Below are 7,808 nucleotides of genomic sequence, written 5' to 3' on the forward strand. Positions count from 1 at the left end.
ATTTAACAAATTTACCACTTATTCGATATATGTATATAATAAATTAATTTATAATAACGAATAAATAACATTTTATATTAATTATTAGTCAATGGGATAGAATTTATAAAATAAGAGTTAAAAGTTTTCGGTATTTTTATGAGCAAAAAATCAGTATCTAGTATTCTAATTTTTTATTTTATTATTTACCACTTATTCGATTTATGTATATTGTAAATCAATTTATAATGATGAATAAATGATATTTTAAGCTAATAATTGATCAATGATATCGAATTTATAAAATAAAAATTAGTAGCTTTTGCAATTTTTCGGCTGGAAAAATCAGTATCTAAGATACTAATTCTTAATTTAACTAATCATTACTTTTTAATATATGGATGCCGTAAATTAATAAATTTTCACTAATAAGTCACGTATTTATACCTAAAAGTAATAATATTTACTTACTTTTTGAAATAATTGATAGTAGTTTTTCGGAATCTATAAAAATTAATAAACTACTTTGCATTAAGTACATAATAGTACTAATTGTTGATAACAGATTCCACTTTTTACTATTATTTATTAATTTTTAATATTTTGTTTTTTTCGTGACAGACCTTCAACGAAATTTGCAACAATTCAAAAAGTGTCTCCTATTTCGGAGTTTCTACTGGATCAATAATTTTACAACTCTTTTCGGATAGATTTTTTTTTTATTTAAAACTTTTTCTTCGTTTTTACGCCTGATTAAATCAATAGTCAAGTATAAAAATAAGTATTGAAAAATCTCAATTTGTAAGTATGCTACAAAGTTTGAAAATTTAAAAGTTTTTTGCGCCAAAAGATCTTAAAACGGATATTTTAAAATCTATGACTCTCTGACTAACTTTTATGCTTTTTTCTACATTTTTTAAAACTTCATAAATTACTCAAAAATTTAAATTTTGCGAAATTTTATGTGTATTAGTCAATTCACTGAGTTAGTCTAGCAATTGAAAGCTTTTTTTGTTTTTAAAACACAATTAATTTTTATTGGTCACATTAGATAAACCCCCACTACTAGATCTTTACTATAAATGGTTTCTATAATAAAAGTAGTTTTAGTCCAACGCCATAATGAATTAATTAAAAATAAAGAATTTATTCACAGAAATAAAAGCTGTAATAGACTGTGAGATTTCATCAGACTAATTTACACCGTACCAAGAATCGAAAATTATTTAATGTTTCGCATACAAATATAAATTTAAATTTTTATATGTAAATAATTCTTATAGTCATGTTTGTTTAAAAAATTTAATGTCAGCAATCTCCATGCTTCATAGCTTGAAATAGCTCGTACCTTATTTATTAATAAATGTTATTTAAATAAATTACATTTAAACGAGATACTTATCTGTATCAAAACAAAAATAGCCATAAACACAATAACAAAAGTCTAAAAATATTTTCATAACAGGAAATTGGACAATTGTCATATCACTGTAGATTAAAAGATGACTCTCTTTAAAATAATTCATTCTACTTTAGGCCATACTCAGACAGTGCCCCCCTCTTTTTTAAAATTTTCAATGACTTCCAACTGTCATAAGCGTTTCAAAATTTTATTAATTAATTAAAAAAAAATTGGAGCATTAATTGAAAGAAGGACAACGTTGTCGCAATTTCGCTGAGATACAGATTTAAAAAAAAAAATTACTTACAGTTGACATCAATTAGGAATTAAACAAAATTTTTTAAATAAATTTTAGCCTACAGAACTTGAAAATTCGAATTTTAAAATTGACATTAAGATTTTACTGAAATTTATTCAACAAATTTAACTCCTAATTGATGTCAACTGTAAGTAATTTTTTTTTAAATCTGTATCTCAGTGAACTTGCGACTACGTTGTCCTATTTTCAATTAAGGTTTTAATTTTTTTTTTTAATTAATTAATAAAATTTCAACACGGTTATGACATTTGAAAGTCACTGCATATTTTTAAAAAGTGGGGGTCACTGCCTGGAAATACCCTCAATTGAATAAAAAATAATGTTCCAATTGTTCTCCCTATTTCATGTCTAATCATTTTTTTTATCAACATTAAAGCCGAAATAAAATTGAATAAATAGATATAAAGTTAATCTGACAGGTTCAATCGTTGACGTCAGATGATTAAAACTTTTATTTTAGTGATAACGTTAATTATCCAGATGATTTCATCATCTAGTAGAAATGAATATTGTTATGAGTATACGTACATATACGGCGGTGATGTGATGTGATGCACGTACGCTTATAATATGTACTTATGTAGTATGTAATAAGATAACACTTACAGGAAAACAAGAATTGGAGGCGCGGCTCGTTCTCATTGGTTGACTGAGTCGAGCCTCTTGCTTGACCGAAATGACCTTCACATTCCTTATAATAATTTATATATAAATATATATATTAAACTATCATTTTTACAACAAATTGTTTTTTACCCCCGGCTTTTTGTATTTTTCAATATTTTGTACTTTTTGTGAAAAAAAATTTAGCGTACGCTTAAAAAAAAATATAATCAAATTTTAAAATAAAGTTCTTGAATAGAATTAGAAAAAATACAGAAATAAATATAAATAATTTATTGAACAAGAGATTCTTAAAAAAGTTTATTAAAATAATTTATTTATTCAGGTGCAATAAATTTATTCAACTCTAAATGAGTTGTTAATTGTCATAAGTTTTTCTGGTATTATTGATCATACAAATCTTTGGTTATTTTAAAAAGCTATACACTTTTAAGATCTTGAGAAAATATTTTTTTACAAATATTTTAATTTAAAAGGTCTAAAAGAAAATTGTGAATTTATCAATTTGTTAATGGAAACCTTGTAGAATAGGTAATTTTTTTTTTTTTTAAATACTTTTAAACTTTTTTATGTAATTTTAAAATTGTACCAGTAAAAATTTGTATCTTGTATTTTTAATTACAAGAGAAATTGCTTATTTTTTTTCTACTAATTATTGTACTAAACCCAGGTGAAAAGAAGTTGAAATTACTGTATATTAATTGAATTAAATAAATTTTTATTTTAAAAATTGTAAAAACTGTAAAAAAAAATCATGACGAAAATAAACGTGACAAAAATTCCCAAGCTAAATCACTCGTTACTGCAATAACCAAAAAAATCAATTATACCAACATCCATAAATACAATATTACTTATAAATATTTTTTTTTTATTTTGGGAATTATAATTTTGAAAATTATTAATGAGGAATTTTGAAGAAGACTATTACTATTTCAAATCTTTAATCATACGTTTGAAAAAAATTATTTTAACGGATTATTAGAGAGGAAAATAATTAAAACCAATGCGTTGCCTGTAGTCTAAAGACTAAATATCTACATGAAAAAAGCCACAACTATTTGCATACTAAATCCATTCAAAATTTTCCAGGATATCATTGTACCAGGGTATTGTGTATTTTCGCACAATTTATAATTACGCACGTTTTATTAACGTTTTCGTACGTCGAAGACGTTTAAAAGACGCTTCAATTACGCCTCATTTACGTCTTCAGAGGTTCACTTTACGATTTCAGTGTCAAGGATACATTAAATCTACAATTTAAATTTTGATTCAGGGACATCGAATCTTTTAATGTCCTATTAGTCTCTTCCAAGTGTTAAGAAAAAATTATAAAAACAGTTTTTTTAGAAAATTATAATTATAATAGGATAGGAATTCCAATTTATGTGCATTATTATAGTATTTCGATGAGAATAAAACTATTGTAATATTTATATTCATAGTTGGTCCAATCAAAGTTATATACAGTCGAGTCTCGTTATGAGTCCGCTCGTTATGAGTCCGTGAACCAGGATTTCCACGGAAGACCTTCCCCCTCCACAACGTGAAAAAAAAATTAATTTCAGAGTCTTGATATGAGTCCGTATATTCATGAAAAGAAATTAAGAGTTTATTTATCATATTAGTCCTATTTACATATAAGAAATATAACACTCAAGTCAAACGGACTCATAACGAGATACTGGAAACAATCACGTACACACTCACACGCTTAAAAAGTAGGGGAAGTTCAACTCACGACTGTCGCCTGCGCTGACAGAGTGGGGGTACACAAATTCTTAGAATTATATTCCCCTACACCCCTTTATGCGGGCTCATAACGAGACTCGACTGTAAATAATTTATTCAGCTAAAAATCAGTCGAATGAAAAGAAAATTTTATTTAATATCAATTTTTGAATAAATTACAATGGTTTGAAATCTGGAAACTGCTTTCAGAAGCATCATGGCTTATTTGCATAGGGTATAGAAACACCGGTTTTAGACACTGCATCTAAAGTGGACCCTTCATATATTCTTTTAATATATTAACAAAATATTAAGGCTACTATTTCTTCATATTTTTATATACAGTTTTAAAATCTGGGAACATGATGTACTGTTTTGAGCATTATTAGGATAATTTTTCAAAGATTTCCAAAAAACTGGTATGACTAAATACTTTCGTTAATTCTATTAGGGGAGGGAGGGGCAAAACGGGGTTCTTAAGGAAATACCAAGTTTTCAAGGACTCAAATACACTAAATCTTTTTTTTTTTAATGATATTCCAAGTAAATACAAAAAATTTTCAGTTACCGTTAAAAAAAAGTTTTTCATTTTTGCGGGCAAAATGGGGTACTCCGTAAAAAAGATAAAAAACAATAATACAGGATTTTAAATGAATTTGATTAAGTTAAACTTTTTTGCAATTAATTTACATAAAGAAAAATTATGTTCTGCATGATTATTGGATATAAAAAAAGAAAAACAAATTTTTAATAGTTTTTATCATAAAAAAAAGTCATTAATATTTTTCAACTAACAATCGATTTTTGAAAAAGTTTAACAAAAAAAATTCGAAATAACGCTTAATTATATTTACAAAAGAGATTTTGGAACATTTAAAATCCATTTAATTATAAATTTTTTTTTTTTAATTATGGGGGTACTCCGTTTTGCCTACCCCCCCCCCCCTGCCCAAGTCCTTTTTTAAATGATTCAAATAAAAAATACACATTTTTATGTAATTTTTACATTCTTTATACATCAATAGTTTCATTAATCAATAATTTATTGTACGTTATGATATTTTGCGATATTTAAAAATTGATTAAAGATATCAATTACCTTAGTGTTAAGAACTGGTATTTCTACCCTATTTTTTTTTTCTTTAGAATCGTCCCAAATTACTTAAAAATTACGATCTTACAATATTTTCGTGTATTGCTCCATTCACTGACTCAGTCTAGGAATTGGATTTTATTTTTTTTTTTTTTGAAAGAAAAAAATTTTTATTGGTCACAGCAAATGATTAATACAATAAAAATAGCTTTAGGGAACGAAGTAATCAATTACTTCAAAATAAAAAAATTAAAAAAAATTCTAAGTTTTAATACTCCGCAAAATTTCATCAGACTCCTTCACACTGCAACAAAAATCAATAATTATTTAATATTTCACATACAAAGATAAATCTAAATTTATATATGGAAATAATTTGCATATAGACATGTTCATTTAAAAAATCAAACGTCAGTTGAAATAACTTAGACTTTCTTTTATTAATATATGTTATTTAAATAACATCCATTAAAACGACATATCAATCAGCAGCAAAATAACAATTGCCTTAAATACAATAACAAAGTACTAAAAGTATTTCCTTAACAAGAAATGGGACAGTTATCATACTGCAGATTGAAAAATATCTCTCTGCAAAATATAATTTATTATATTCTTAACTGAATAAAAATAATAATTCAATTGTTCTACCTATTTAATGCCTAATTGTTTTTTATCGTTATTAAAGTCAAGCAATAAAACGTTAATTAAATATAACAAAATGTTAATCTGATTACTTTAATAACCTACGTCAGTTGATAATAATTTTTTTTTTGTGACAACGTTAATTATCCGGAGGATTTCATCATCTAATAGAAATTATCATCATACATGTAGATAAGTACTGATACGTTGCCAATGTGTTGTAATACACGTACGCTGGTAGTATATAGCATATATTTTGATTACACTTACACGAAAGTAAGAATCGGAGGCGCGGCTCCTTCTCATTGGTTGACTGAGTCGAGCCTCTTGCTTGACCGGAATGACCTTCACATTCCTTATAATATATTTATATAAATATATATAAATATTGCACAGTTTTATTTAGCAAAATTTTTTTATTTCAAATTATTTAATACTGAAAAAATATCCTCCTAGAACAAATCACAGAATTTTAAAAAGTCGTTCAGAAAGTTTTAACATTTATCATAAAATTACAAGAAAAAAACATTTATTGTTTTTTTTTTTTTAGTTTATAGTGATAATTTTTGCACTTCTGAAAATACAAAGAAAAAAAACAATTTACTTAGTGCTGCAAATTAACGTTTTTCACTCATTTATAAACTTTTTTTACGCTCCATTAAGTGCTAGGTTTCATCATTTTTTTCAGTGCAAAATACGTTTAAAAAAAACTGATTTTGAACTATTTTTGAATGTTTTTTGTTTGAGCATGTCTTAATAATATCAAAATATTTATCGATTTTTCTTTTGAATATTCAAAAGTTTAAAAACCGTTCAAAAAGTTTTAAAAGTTTAAAAAAAAGTTCATCGTTTTGTCAAGTTTTGAAATTTAGAATAGTCAACAATTTTTTTTACATTAAAGATACGTTGAGCTCTCATCGATCATAGACATCGCTGTATAGTTTTTAAAATGATTTAATTATCGTAGTTAATCACAAAATACTAGAAGCAAAAACATTTATTTCTGTTTTTTCAATGGCAAATATAAAAAATTCTGAACTATAAAATTAATAATAGTAAAGGTTGTACTCTAATTCTAGATAATTTCAAATCGTGAGTACGCTAGAAAATGACACGGTCATATTTATAGACAAATCGAATTACTGTTTCAATTAATATATTTATTTATAATAAACTTTTAAAAAATAACAGTTACTCAACTTCAGCACCGGGTTGGATCATATTACATACATATGTATAAACCTGATGAATATGTTGAAATATATAAATCAATTTAATAAATTTTAATTATTTAATAAAACTATAAATAATATATATTTAATTATAAATATTAATGAGAAAATTATTTTTTATATTATTTTATAAAATTAAAAGTTATAATCCAAGACATTAAATATTAGTACCAAGATCTGTTGTTTATATAAGCGCATAAAAAATTTATAAATAACAATATAAATTTTCCATTAGTACTTTGGAAGTCTCGAAACTTCTACAGCTCATTAAATAAACCCGAAGTAAAGAATAAAATAAGCGTTGGAGGCGATATTGTATTAGTCATATTGTTCATTAATTAACCATTAAATTAGGTTTTACGTTAAAAAACATTATAGACGAGCCTCCACAAAATAATATAAAGATTTAAGGCTTAGTCCATAGGTCATAAAATTAACAAAGGCTGTAAAGGTATAAAGATTAAATTTAATTTATCAATTTTTTATGATAATAACTTGGAATACGTAAATGAAAAAAATTTATTTACAACTTTGTCCCGCGTCTGTGTTATTGACGTCATATTGTCAATTATACTAATACCGATCGCATGATCTTGTGGGCATGATTTTTTAAACACGTGCTTGGAACAGCTGCAGGAGCATAAAAAAAAAATAAATATAAATGATAGTTATTAAGTTATTGCAGATCTTAAACTAGATCATTCAATGTCATTTTTTAAAAAACAAAATTAATTATTATTACCACCGTTATCTTTTTGTTATTTGTTAAGAAATAAAAAT

The sequence above is a fragment of the Microplitis demolitor genome, chromosome 4, assembly GCF_026212275.2.
Source record: "Microplitis demolitor isolate Queensland-Clemson2020A chromosome 4, iyMicDemo2.1a, whole genome shotgun sequence".
In the NCBI taxonomy this organism is placed as follows: Eukaryota; Metazoa; Arthropoda; class Insecta; order Hymenoptera; family Braconidae; genus Microplitis; species Microplitis demolitor.